Raw genomic sequence first — 13969 nt, forward strand, 5'->3', positions numbered from 1 at the left:
GTGAAAATTGTCAAAGCTGGCCCTTTCCTGCACTGGTCCTGCCTTTCTTTTGAGCCTCAGCTGTGAGCAAACAAAGCTGGCTTAAAGGTTTGCATGATGGTTAGCTAGCTAGCTGGCTAGTCGCGTTAGTGTTTGTGTCAATGAGAGCAATGGAGTTTGTGTTTCCTGTGTTCTGCAGGTGGGGCTTCAATGGCTAATGAGAGAACCCCGGTCAATGCTCCACTGATGAGGCCATTATAAAAACCAATAACCCTATTTTTTTATGGTTAGTAGGAAGTGGAGCTCAAGAATTCATGTGATCCAAATTAAACATTCACGGGCGAATTCACAAAAGGATTGCACGGCTTTTGCAGCCACTAAACCTGCACAAATAAGACAAAAGAAACCGTGTAATTCTCAAAGCACCTGCAAGGGTAAAAGGCACCTCTGACTGTGCTGCCAACAAATATTGTCTCAGAGCTCCTCTGCATGAATTTAAATGAAGTAATATGCAAACTGGCCCGTTTCTATGCAAACGAGCATCATTGTAAAAACAGTCCAGTTCACAATTATAATGCAGTTACAGTGAAATTATAAGCATAATTAGAGAGTTGGAGGTACTGCATTTATACAAGGTGTCACATCCAGACTTCTCAGTGATCAGCCAGACAAAGGCATCATGATGCCAGGTGTGCCTCATTGGTCAGGACCATAGATTGTATATAAATTCGGACAACATGACAGCTCCTCAAGAGGACAGCCAAAACATCTCAATCGCCCCCTGGTGGCTAGCTGCAATATAGGTCATGTCTATAGGCCAAATTATCTACGTCATCACGCTAATTTGAATACATTTTCCAGAACTTTGAGGTGCGGTGGAAATGCAAAACCACACAGATTACCAGGAATTCTTTTACCCAGGTAAATAAATTCCTGGTAATAAAAGTTCCTGGAAATGTTGGTGGTTGTGCTCACGATCAGTGGTGCTATACAGTCTATGGTCAGGACCTGTAGCTTACTGTCTGAAAATTTCGCTTGTCTTTTTTTGTCTGCCATTGTTCTGCCTGTGTTCTTGATGCAAAGGGAATATTTACACTTGCAATCAGACACAAAACAGGCAAGGCAAGGCACATTTATTTGTATAGCGCATTTCATACCCAATGGCAACCCAAACTGCTTTACAGTTTAGTCAAGTCAAAGCTCATTGCAGCCCAATCACAAAGCATGCCTCAAAGACCTGTATAAAAGTAATTTCAATTCAATTTCAATTTGATCTAAAAACTCCAGTATCACAAATTAAAAATTAGCTTTAGGGGGCATAAAAGCATATAACATCTCTCTTTCTGGGGACACTCAAAGAGTCCAGGGCAAACTGCACCGTAATCGGACCTTGAGACGAGGCAGATTGCGGCTGCAAGTGATGTTCAATTCAAGGTTCTTGTGAATGCCTTGGGGGTTCTTGGGGATTTTCTTAGCTGAAAAGTTCAATGCCAGCAGGTAAGCAGGCTATAAGCTTTCTATAAATATCTAACTCTAGACACTGTCCATTTCCATTTCTTCTCATTCACAGATAGATTAAATTGAGAAAAAAAATTGTGGGACAGCATAACCACCAGTGTTGGCGGGCTCAAACAGTTGTTTACAGACAACAGTGTAATTGGTAAATACAGCAGTAATACAGCACCCTGAAAAAGCAGGGTGACAAGCACTAACTAATACTGCTAAAATATTCCTGCAAGGACTTACTGGTAGAATTGATCTTTTAGGATTCATAGATTTTACAGTGACCATAATTTAGATATTTTTTTAATGTCTTACATCACTAAAACATTCATTCATTTTCCACAACAAGAATCACAGGAGGCTGGAGCCCATCCCAGCTGACAGTGGGCAAGAGGCCTTTATCCAAATGTATTTGGTTTTATTTCATCACACGGTAACATACTGTATTGTAACTACTCGACAGTGCATTTATAGCATGTCTCTCATACAGTATCAGTGTAGTGTTATAGTCACTTTTTCATTTGTGTGGCTGTGTATCCTCCTGGCTTTTACTGCAGTTTATTTTGCCAGCTCAGTCTGTGCATCCTGTCCCGAGGTTCTCCAAATAAAGAGGAAGAGATGTGTCTGCCAGCTGGCTGTCACAGGTGGTGACGCTTTAATCAGCGAAACACTGTCAGTGTAAACATTACACAGCTACATCAGAGTTGCCAAACCCAACACTGTGGTAATGTACAGCAGTAACAAGAAATTCTGTTACCTGCTGAGTTACTATATAACACTGTGATCTGTGTTAGCCACCAATTTAATATTCCTCCATCATACTGCTGCCTGTAGTTGTTGCTCACAGTAAATTTAAGTTGAGAAATGAATACTTGAACAAATGCATAAATCATCCTGAACTCATCTCATTGAAGAGGCAGACATAATTACTGTTTATCTCAAATTATATTTATTGTGTTGTCAGAGCACAACATGTTCTGAGGAAAGAGATGAAACATTTATTAAATTATATTTTCTTATGGGTTTTTTTTTATTTGTGGTTAAAATGGTCCATCGAGTCACCACAGCTCTGGGTTCACATGCAAGAACTCCCAAGAAGATGTGTTCACTTTTAAGGGTAAGACGCCAAACAACCTAACAAAAATGAGCTATAGCTGCAACTTCCATGGAAGGATAAATGCTTTAACACATTTATTAAGGGAGATAAACTTTGCTGAAGCAGATTTTTCCTTTTTTTTCTCCTTTTGGATGGAAAGGAAAACCAGTAGCACTTGGTTTAACCACGTTTCACTTTGCATAATTGTTCCCAAGGTTGCTGTTTTTTTATTTCTAGGCTTTCTGTGCCAATATAATTCAATTTCTGTGGCCAAGCCAAATATTTGCAGCATGGCTTACGCTTCTAAACTGAGCTGTAGTTTGGGCAAAAGAGGTGCGCCTTGCCAGCAGTGCTGCACAGACAAGGCAATAAACAGATTCACTGCCCATCCACAACAACTCTGCTTCTAATCACACTGTCATTCTCATTATGTGCGCTGTTGTGCAATAAATTCTTTAGCGAGTGACGAGGTAAACACACAATCGTCCAGGCATTGAAGTTTTATTGCACTTCAATCCACACCTTGCGTCGCACTGAGCTATGTGCTGGATGGTTTGATGGTGAACCGACTGTTTACTACTTCTTAGGAACAGATGACATGGACTGGAGGGAGTCAGAGTCATTTACAGTTAGTTAAATTCCCCGCTGAGAGGCCCTGCTAAATGCTTCTTCCACAGACCTTGCTGGGAAATATTTGCAATGGTTTCCATCCAGATCTGGGTCACTCGGTTCCACATTCACTGCACAGGTGAGCTGGAGCAGGTTTGTTTGGCATTGGTCATTGGCTGTCCTTTCCTTTCCACAGGGCTGGGAAAGCAGCACCACATACAGCTTGCGACAACAAGAGATGCTTTTGTCCGTAGCTTACCGCGGCGAAATGACACCGCTAAGCCGCCTGCTGCCAATGTTGTCCAGGTCTCCCAGGACAGTCCCCGGGGGCTTCGAGACCTGCTGCGGGCCAGTCCAATAGAGGCAGAAGGAGAGTGAGAGCCCTCGGGAGAATAGGTAACTCTGTCAGCCAGCCGTGCTGCTGCAGCACGCAGTTGAAAACAACCTCTTTCACATGGAGTGTGTTTTGGCTTCCAAAGCTGTAATCATGCATGATTAGCCTAAGAACTCAATTCCGAGCGGGGACTATTCCTTATTCCTGTCACACTGTCAGAAATTATATTTACCTTCCACTTTTCCCAACTGTCCCAAGATAAAGGGAGACTTGAGTGATCGATGGTAATCAGGCAGGTGTACGTTATTGATTTAAGTACACCTCATTTCAGAATGTGTCATGTCCAAGAATACGCAGATGACAGGTTTCGGTTCAAGATGTAGGGAAGAAAGATGTTTTTAAAGAGCCTCTACGCTAATTAAAGTATTTCTTTTTTAACTGCATATATTACTATTACAAAAGTAAACTTGTGTTTTTAGATTTAGGTTTCACTATTTTCCTTTAAAGGGATTGTTCAGATTTTTTGAAGTGGGATTGTATAAGGTACTTCCCCATAATCAGTGTAACACCAACAGTAGATGTCAGTCGACACGCTCCTAGTTTAGAGAAGCAGGTACCGAAGTTAAGCAATGTACTGCTGTGGACGGGGGCAACAGCAAAACATATTTTAGTTACTTAAAAAAAAAAAGCCTTCCTAAAAAAAAAAAAAAAATCTATGTCCGTTTAAAGGTCCAGTGTGTAGGATGAAGGCGGATCTATCTGCAGAAATGGAATATAATAAGTATGTTGACTTAAGTGTAAAATCACCACAAAATATGAACTGTTATATATTCATTACCTCAGAGTACATCCATGTCTTTAAGCAGGTGCTCATCTACAGAGATCACCTTGTTGCGACACAATGTTTCCACGGGAGCGCAGAATGGACAAATCAAACACTGGCTCTACATAAGGATATTTGCGTTTTCACGTTGGTCACTGTAGTTAGCAGCCCCTCCACAACAAGAGTGTTGGAAAACACTGCCTTTTTTTAACGTGAAACTGGTTTATTTTGTCTTGTTACTGATTTAAATCACCTCTGTGGATAATTCAGCTCGTGGTATAAACCTGTTGAATGTCTGGATCAGAAATAAGGTGAGCACACATAAGCAGGTGCTTGGCTAGCGGTCTGTCTGAAGAGGAGGAAGATATACTCTATTAATCTGTGAGGGGAAATTCAATTTTTTTCTCTCTGTTGTCATACACACAAAAGCCCAGAATACGTGCACATGCACAACAAGACTTATACATGCATTAAAAGGAGAGATGTCAGAGTGAGTGAGCTGCCTTGGACAGGTCCTCCGAGCACTTGGGGGTTCAGTGCTTTGCTCAGGGGCACCTTGGCGGTACCCAGGCATCACTCCAGCTGTGTTTTTACTGGTTTTAATCACCTGGTCCTTTTGTTTTGGAGAAGAAGACCTCTGCTGATAATTTATTGGTAAAAACCTCCTGAACAATGAACACTGAAGGAATTCTAATCAGGGGAAGTTTCAACTGGCTGCAATCTGCAATCCTCACCACTAGATGCCACTAAATCTCCCTGAAGCTTACACACTGCCGGGATACAGCGGAGGAGGAGCCGGCTGCTAATGCTATGTACTGGGACACTGCTAATGCTGCTTGCCGTGCTGCTAATGTTTGTTTCTCAATAAAATCAGTCGGGTCAATGACCCACCTGCACATGGGCTACAATGTATGATTGAAAATGAATAACAGTTCAAAGTATTCGAAATGTCCATCCCCATCTAGCTATGATGCTAGTTAGCCAACTTTGGCTAAAGCTTACCTGTCGAGGAGAAGAGTAGCCACTTCGACATCCGGTTTCAAATTTTTCACCACTTTCAACCGTCTCCACTGTTCACAAGCATCTCCTATGTAGACCCTCGAGTTTTGTCTTGGCGTTTTTTGGAATCACAACAAGGTCGCTTGGGTTTAGTCGCACCGTCAGCCATTGTAGCTCAGTTGTAACTGTAACTGATGCTGAGACTCTACTGACTGCGTGACTGGGAGACGGCGGTGGGTGGCGCAACAGGTCAAAACACGTATTCAAAACATAAACATGATTTGCAGACCGTAATCTTTTTTTTAAATGCAAATATTCTGGCTGTACTATTGTTGTCAGTGAGATCAGTATGTTATATGAACATTATTCCTTAGTCTCTGTGACATATTAGGATTTTAAAACTATTTGCTTTAGATTTCTTACATATAGCTCCTTTAAGTGAACACTATATTGAAAATATTTTCACTGAGCACCACATTTTCAAAACCACAGAACTTCCATTTTCCTACACATCTCTTTCAGCCTGTTCAGTCTCCCTCTGCAAACGCTCATCTGTATACTTGAGTTCATAAAGTCAGTCAAAATATTCCCCAAATAGCATCCACATAGACTGATACTGATTTTATTTTTTCAGAAAGGCTTGTTCTGAGGTGGCTAAAATACATTTTTCTGCTAACCCCTATCCACAGCAGTACATTGCTGAGCTTCTGTGTCAGCTCTACCATCTGCTTCTCCAAACTAAGGGCATGTCGATCACCATGTACTAAAGGTAGTGCACTGACACGGATAAGTATCTCATATAACTCCACTTCAAAATATCCAAACTATCCCTTTAAATAACCATTTGGAAATATTTCTAAGGTATAATTATATCTAAAACATGCTGGCAGAATGAAACTGTCAGCGCTGTTTTACACACTAGTTATCCTCTTTGAACACTTAAATAACTCTACATTAAAAATATACTGCACAATGTTTTTACTTAAAAGTTTCCAAAATACATCAAAGTGAACTGAGCACATATTATTCTGAATTGCGTACAAAGAGCCTTCACTGGCTTGTAGTTGGTTAATGACTCAAACAGCGTGACACGTTACGAGGACTGATGTCACCCGTGGCCAGATCATCACCCCACAACAGGTGCAGCCTTCTCTCTTTCCTCTCCTCATACTCATCCTGCTGCAGCTTGTTTTCCTTCTACATGTGGAAAACATCTGCATAGGTGGTCCCGCTCTTTATTTCTGCACCCCCCCCATCTCTCTTTCTCTCTCCACCCCTCTCATTTACTCCCACCCCTCTATTCTGTCTCTCCTTATGTCTTTCTCTTTTTTATGCCGGAAAAAGGGAAGTGCTGATTGTAAATATGGAGAGGTGTCAGTGCCAGAAGAAACGGGCCGTGTATTTCTGGATCCAAGCTGCGAGGTTTACCGAAGCATATTTTTATCATGAAAAGCCAACATGGAATGGGACGGCCATGCGCAGCTGCTGGTCTAATTTGCTCTAAGCATGTACAAATAGGACGGCCCACACAGACCATAAAAGTGGAGTGGAGGTTTTGCTCAACGCGGCACTTTTGTCTGACCAGAGGCTCAGGGACGCCTTCCAAAGAACAAACAGATCACAAAAGAAAAGAGAAAACACAGGCACACTGACTTGATGGTTTGAAATACAGTAGAATAACTCAGAAGAGGCCGGACTGCTGCTGCTTCAGTGTTATTCCACAAGTAAACAGTGTTTCCAGCACTGTTTACTAACACCGATACTGTTTCATATTCAATAGCTATGACAATATAACCTCATCGCTCGTTTTTCAGTTAGCGTGCCTCGTGAAAAATACAACAATGTAACATAAACGTACTTTGTTTAACATTTCTAACTTCCTTTGCTTATGATACTATTTTTTATTTACAGAGTCAAGGTCAGCGGCTGTCAGAACATATATATATCAAACCCTTATGTATATATTTTTTCAACAAATTCTCAAGGTTGTTTCCCACCTTCAGAGCTGCACCAATGTCCCTCCTGTTCCTTCTCCATACATTTTATTGCGCCATGGAAATTTTTATTTGCTCTTGAGCAATTTGCTCTGGAAACCCCCTGTAGATCCTATGAGTACTGTACGTTTGTACACATAACATGCCTGCGCAAGGATACACGTGCGCGCACGCACACACACACACACACACACACACACACACACACACATGCATATGTCTGAACGGGGTTCCCCTTTAGACACCGGATAAATAACTAACTTCAAACAGTAAACTAGGTGCTAATGAACTGGATCCTGACAGGGTTTGCTTTCCGCGAGCACAGACCCACCCCACAATGGATCCATTCACAGGATCTCAGCCATGGAAAGTGTTGGTAAAGTAATCCCGCTAGAGTTTATGCGACCTTTTCTAACTCTCAGTACGTCTTTCTCCCCTCAGGCCTTTAAGGCCCGGCCAAAAACAACACTGACCTGCATCAGCTGATACAGGCAGAGGCTACCCACATTTGCATGTTTCAAAATGGCACCCATTCACAACCGGTTGGCAAATTGATGTGGGGAGGAAAGGAACACAACGCCCCGTTTCCTCTTACGCCTTACCTGTGAGATCAGTCACAGGGACTTCAAGGCCAGTGTCAAGGGTTGTTTCTTCCATGTCGCTCTGTAGCACAGGCTGGACGGCATCTAAACGCTTCCGTGCACATGTGGCCACATCGCCCAACATCCTCTGCATTCAGGACCTGCAAGAAAAGGTGTTATTTTATCTCCAACAGAATATGGGCAGTGTTCCCACTGTGTCTCCATGTGCTCTGACAACCCTAATAAAAGTCATAGCATTGCATCTGGCTTTATTCAACACATTTGATTTCACACAGGAACAAAACATCAGCTGCTTCAAACTTTCATGCACACCTGCTAAAACTGACAAAGACAGATAGAGACAGTTAAGATTTGAACGACATAATAAATTCTGCAAACAAAAAGGACAGTGAACTCATCGGGTTTAATATCTAAAGAAGACCATCTATCCATCTTTCTTTCTTTCAGTCTTGGACAAGCAGAGTGTCTGCCTGAAGTGAATAATCACCGTCCATCCATATGGCTGTGCTCATCTATATCTTTTATGTTTCTGGGCAGCACAGGGATGAAATACTGCCGGTGACAGGTAAAGCGATACTCTGTAATGGAAGTTGTTTTACAGTAGCCACTTTTCAGAAAGAAGTGCAATATTTAAACATGTGATATCCTGTTCCAAACCACGGTTCAGAACGGCCTCTCCTCTAGATGTGAGGGTCACACTGCGCTGACAACCTGTATTTATGGCTATCTGACCTGACACCATGAAAGGTTTTATTTCTATCAGATGTTTCCATTCAAGGAGAGGTGAACAGAAAAAAGGGAATATCGGTCTTGGCTGTGTCGTACGGAAAGTTCAAATGTAATTGAAAATGCATGAACTGTCTTCATGTTTTAACTTCTTTCTCAGTTTTGAAAGGTCCAGTGTTGCACCAGAGTGTAGCCCAGAACGGACAATCGAAACACGAGCAGTGTCATAAAAACGTTGATTTTTTAACGTTAAACTGCTTTATCCAGTGGTTTACCTGTTTAAATCGCTGGGTCCATTTGTTTCCAGAGGAGGAGACCTCTGTGGATAATTCAGCTCCCAGTATGAACATCCTTAACGTCCAGTTCTTAGGTTATAAGAGTAAAAAAGGTGCTGGGTCCATTTGTTTTGGAGAGGAAGAGACCTCAGATAATTCCCCAGTAAAAACCTCTTGAACGCCTGGATCTTTAAGTTATGAGACAAAAAGGTGTGCTAAGATTAGCAGGTGCTAAGCTAATGGCCCATCTCTGACATGCCAAATAGTGTCAGAAAACAATGATTTTTAATGTGAAATGACTTTATTCAGTGTTTTTAACAGTTTAAATCACGGGGTCCGTTTGTTGTGGAGAGGAGGAGACCTATGCAGATAATTCAGCTCACAGTAAAAACCTCCTTAACATCTGGATCAGAAATAATGTGAGCGCACACTAAGTTATCAGAGAAAAAAGGTGAGCACTCATTAGCATCCCTCTTGGCAAGCAGGCTGTCTGTGACGTGCTGAACAAAGTAGGAGAAACACTAATTTATAAAGTAAAACTGCTTTATTGAGCTTTTTTTAACCACCTTATCTGTTTGTTTTGGAGAGGAAGAGACCTCTGTGGATAATTGAGCTCCCAGTAAAAACCTCCTGAACAGTGAACACTGAGGGAATTCTAACCGTCACTGCTAGATGCAACTAAATCCCCCTAAATCTTACACACTGTTCCTTTAAAAACCTTTTTGTATTTAGAATTTTTACAGCATTGGCCTGGCTTGGTAACATTTTTATAAGCTTTACTGGAAACATCCACAAGCACGGACGTAAGACGCCATTTACTGAAGCACCTATCACTCCACCCATATAAATAAACAATTAATTTTAGAAATAAAAGAGCCTTTATACTGAGCCTTCACTGCAGTGCGAGGATTACACAGTCTATCTGAAGAGAGGTTGGTAATATTTAGGCATATACAGGCACTTTTGTCAACACATATAGTCTGTATTTAGCCAATCACTCTGCTCTCAGTCATAGATCCTCTCTCGACCATCACACCTGTGTTGCCCGACTCTCATCACGACAGAATTTCACATTACACTGACATTTGTAAAACAAATAACCTGCCAGGTGCAGGCTGTCCTTTCTTGAGTTTTATTTTTCTATTTGAACAGGAACTGGTATGGAATTTCATGGTAGCTATGGAGGTCAGTGGCTTAAGAATAAATCAATTCCCATTCAAAAAGAAAGTAAGAGGCAGAACAAAGACATGATTCTGACAGCCTCCAAGAGTGAAAATGAATCAGAGCTGCAACACTTCGCAGGTCAGAAGGCAGCGTAGCCTTTGCTCCCCAGAGCCCTGTGCTGTCAAGAGCTTCTCTTCCCATGCTGTTTCTCAGGCCTCCTGACCCCCTCAGTCGTGGTCCCACAGGATAAGACCCGAGGTTTTGTTGGGTTGTAGAGGTGGGAGCATCCAAGGGGATGTAGGGGCTGAGGTGAAGGGGATGTGGAACGCCGAGGTAAGCAGTGGTCGGTAACCTTATGAAAACAACACCTTTGAACAGTGTTTACCTCCGAACCCGTATTAAGTCATGAATGAGCCCTCCATCGACACGTCAAAGAAGGTGGTGAGGTAAGTTAGGTTCTTGTTGCATGCATTACGCCCTCTCACGTATCCCACCTCCCCACTACATCCCTCGAAGAACGACCCCCCCCCCCCCCAACCCCACTTCACCCCCAAAAGCATGGGGCTCGGCAGCATGAATGGGGCATTGTGATGCGTCTCCGTCACGGCAGTGAATGTTTTCACTTCCATTTGATCCGTCGGCGAGGCTGCTAATTGGGTAAGCGTGTTCCCAGGTCACCAGGAGGTTTCTCTTTCCATAAATACAGAAAGCCGGCGAAGGCTTCTACAGATGTTGTTTCCCACCCGCTTCCAAGTAGGTTCAGACCAGCTTCAGGCAGTAGATGTAATTTATTGTGTCTAAAACCACAGTCCAAAATTTTTCCCTCTCTCTCTTCTCATCACTCTAAAGGCTACATTTTATCATTCTCCCAGGCACTGTAGTAAAGTTGATATTTGTCCTTTCCTTTAGCTTGGACTGTGTGTGCTATGCTGCCATTAGGACCACAGGTGTCATGATGACATGGACATGGTGTTACTTTGTCTGTACTCCATCCAGGACTGACAGGTCCAAATGATGTTATTTATTTTCCATGTGTCTGTCCACCAATGACACAGTTTATGAGGCTCTGGGTTTATTTGTTTGTTTTTGTCATGGAATTTACATTTCCTCTCTTACACAAGGACCCGGGACGATCGTGTGTGCCAGCACTGAAGGCTGAGCTGGAACAGAGAGCTTAGAGAGACTCGCAGGCATGTTTGCTACATTCAATCTGCAGGGTGTGGTCAAAATGATCAAGTGGTCAAAGAAACTGTCCTTCAACTGGAGCGCAGAGGTTCAAGCCCTTGTGCTGGCATGCACCCATCATGTTGAAGTGTCCTTACCAATTCCAGGGCTGTCCATCTGCAGCTGACTCTGGCATCTGTCCTCCCTGGATGAGGCAAATACAGAGACAAAGTCTACATTTAATAAAGTATAATAACCTGTCAAAAATGAGGTACTGTTTTGACGTCCCCTGAGATGCTTTGTGGCACTTTTTCTGGCATGGTTTCATAATCACAATCTAGAAAGCCAGAGCAGCACGTAAATAGAAACTAATTGAGAGTGACTCAAAAATACTGTCTTTCATTTAACATGCTCCTTTAAAAGGTTATTTTCAAATAGTGATAATTTTAGTGGCAAACGCCAGCTCCTGCTTTCTTCTACCGAGAAAAATATGGGATGAAAGGGATAATAAAGATGTTTTGAATTTGTCCATTACAGCACCTTTATGGTTCAGTGCATGCCAAACACACATGTAAACAACTACAGAGTTAGATCAAACAGTGGCTCGTCTCTAAGCCAAAGACATGAAGCTTTTCTCTCAAGACTGATTCATAAACTAAAGAGCTTTCCCTCCCCCAACTCTGGAGTGGTGCAATGGCACCACCGTGTGGCAGCAACAGATCTTTAAAGCCACGAACAGATCTAGGATGTCCTTCACTTACCACTTGGTTAATAAAACAGAGAAATATGTCATGTTGTTAATAAATGCCTCTCTGCAGATGAGTGCAGTCATTCAGAAAGCTCTCTCTTAGATACAAAAATACCAGAGTATACATTATTTGTGAATATTACTGTGATGCTAGAGATGTGACTACCGTTTTCCACTTACAGTATGACTAATAAATAATAGCTTATTGCCCATTAAATGATCATTAAAATGACTAATCGACTGAAAATGTCTGTGTCCGCCAAGATTTAAATAACAGACTTTTTGACTGCTTGACTAAGAATTTGCACCCATACAATCATGAACATTTAAAGAGAACAAATGTCTTTTTTAATGTCTGTGTCTCTCCTTTTTTCCCTCCTTCTGCATTTTGGAGATTAAATTGACAATTGTCTAATGCACATAAGGTAGAGAGGCACAGGGACTGGATACCTGACACAAGTCTATTATTCTATGTATTGAAATGCATTTTAATCAAACTTAGTGGTGACTGTGTGCAGTAATTACTTTCTTGTCTCTTAGTCAAAATACAGACAGTGTTCACATCTTACTCACATCTTAAAGGCCCAGTGTAGGATTTAGGGGGATGTATTGGCAAAAAGTGGAAAATAATATAGTAAGTATATTTTCTTCAGACCATAATCACCTGAAAATGAGAACAGTTGTGTTTTTGTTACCTTAGAATGAGACAATTGTATCTACAGAGGGAGCAAATCCTCGTTTTTGGAGACTGCCATGTTTCTACAGCCCAGGAGGGACAATCTAAACACTGGCTCTAAATAGGGCCCTTCACGATTTCATGTTTCCAGATCGACCCATGTGGGTTTTGTTGTTTCATTATATTATTTATTCTATTTATTTCTTTATTTCCCTTATGTTATTATTATTATCATTGTGTCTGATGTCTGATTTAAATATTTATTTTATCATTATTACTTCCGATAACGAGGGGAGGGTTATACGGATATGAGAGATGAGGGTACGAAATAACAATATGGGTTCAGTCCATGTTCTCAATGTTGTAGGTTTTGTATACCAACCAGGGACCAGCTCACTCTGACATCTTTAATATGTCATTGTATACTGCCCATAAATCTGGTAAAAGAAATAATATAAAGATTTGTGAACGAAGCCCATGTGTGTCGTCGCAAGAAGTATCGAAAAAAAACCACACTAATTTTTTAACTTGAAACTGCTTTATTCAGTGTTTTTACTGGTTTATAATCGCCAGTTCAGTTCAGTTTGGAGAGGTAAAGACCTCTGAAAACCTCTCATGAAAACCTCCTAAACATCTGATTCTTAAGTTATCAGAAAAAAAAAGCACACATTAGCCGTGATGGGCAAGCTACCCATCTCTGGCATGCCAAACACCACTGGAGAAACACTGACTTGTAATGTGAAACTGCCTTGTTCAGTTTTTTTACTTGTTTTAACCACCTTACCCATTTGTTTAGGCGAGGAAGAGACCTCTGCGGGTAATTCAGCTCCCACTTAAAACCTCCTGAACAATGAACACTGAGGGAAAAGTTTCACCTGATTGCAATCTGCAATCCTCACCACTAGCAACCACTAAATCCCCCTAAATCTTACACACTGGACCTTTAAAAATACAACTTAATCTTCAACTTTGATCTGTGCTCAAGCCCCCTGTAATCTAATTTAAGTCTTCCATTTGAATACATGTGGCGGATGTCCCTATCTAGTCACAAAATGCATTTGGTCAAATACCAGCCAAGGCAAAAAAGGTGTCTGTGATCTTACCAATAGAAACCAAGGGGTGGCAGGCTTCACACGTGGGCTCACCTCATGATAAAGAGGCTGTAAAAGAAGAGAAGTAAGTCCACATCATGCACAAACTGCTAGAGAAGCACACCTACCTACATACTAAAAGCTAGAAAATTGGCCGTACCTCGGTGTGGCTGACTGGTTGTCAGT

General features: G+C 41.7%; 1 long non-coding RNA gene across 1 annotated transcript; it reads right to left on the reverse strand.

Moving 5' to 3' along the window:
* Positions 1-8012: 8012 nt before the first annotated feature.
* LOC125897189 (uncharacterized) lies at positions 8013-13854 on the reverse strand. Its single transcript, XR_007450392.1, has 3 exons — positions 13796-13854; positions 11427-11473; positions 8013-8079 (listed from the first exon to the last, which is right to left on the reverse strand). It is a non-coding gene; the product is annotated as an uncharacterized LOC125897189 (long non-coding RNA).
* Positions 13855-13969: the final 115 nt, after the last annotated feature.

This window comes from Epinephelus fuscoguttatus, linkage group LG11, assembly GCF_011397635.1.
Source record: "Epinephelus fuscoguttatus linkage group LG11, E.fuscoguttatus.final_Chr_v1".
Taxonomy (NCBI): Eukaryota; Metazoa; Chordata; class Actinopteri; order Perciformes; family Serranidae; genus Epinephelus; species Epinephelus fuscoguttatus.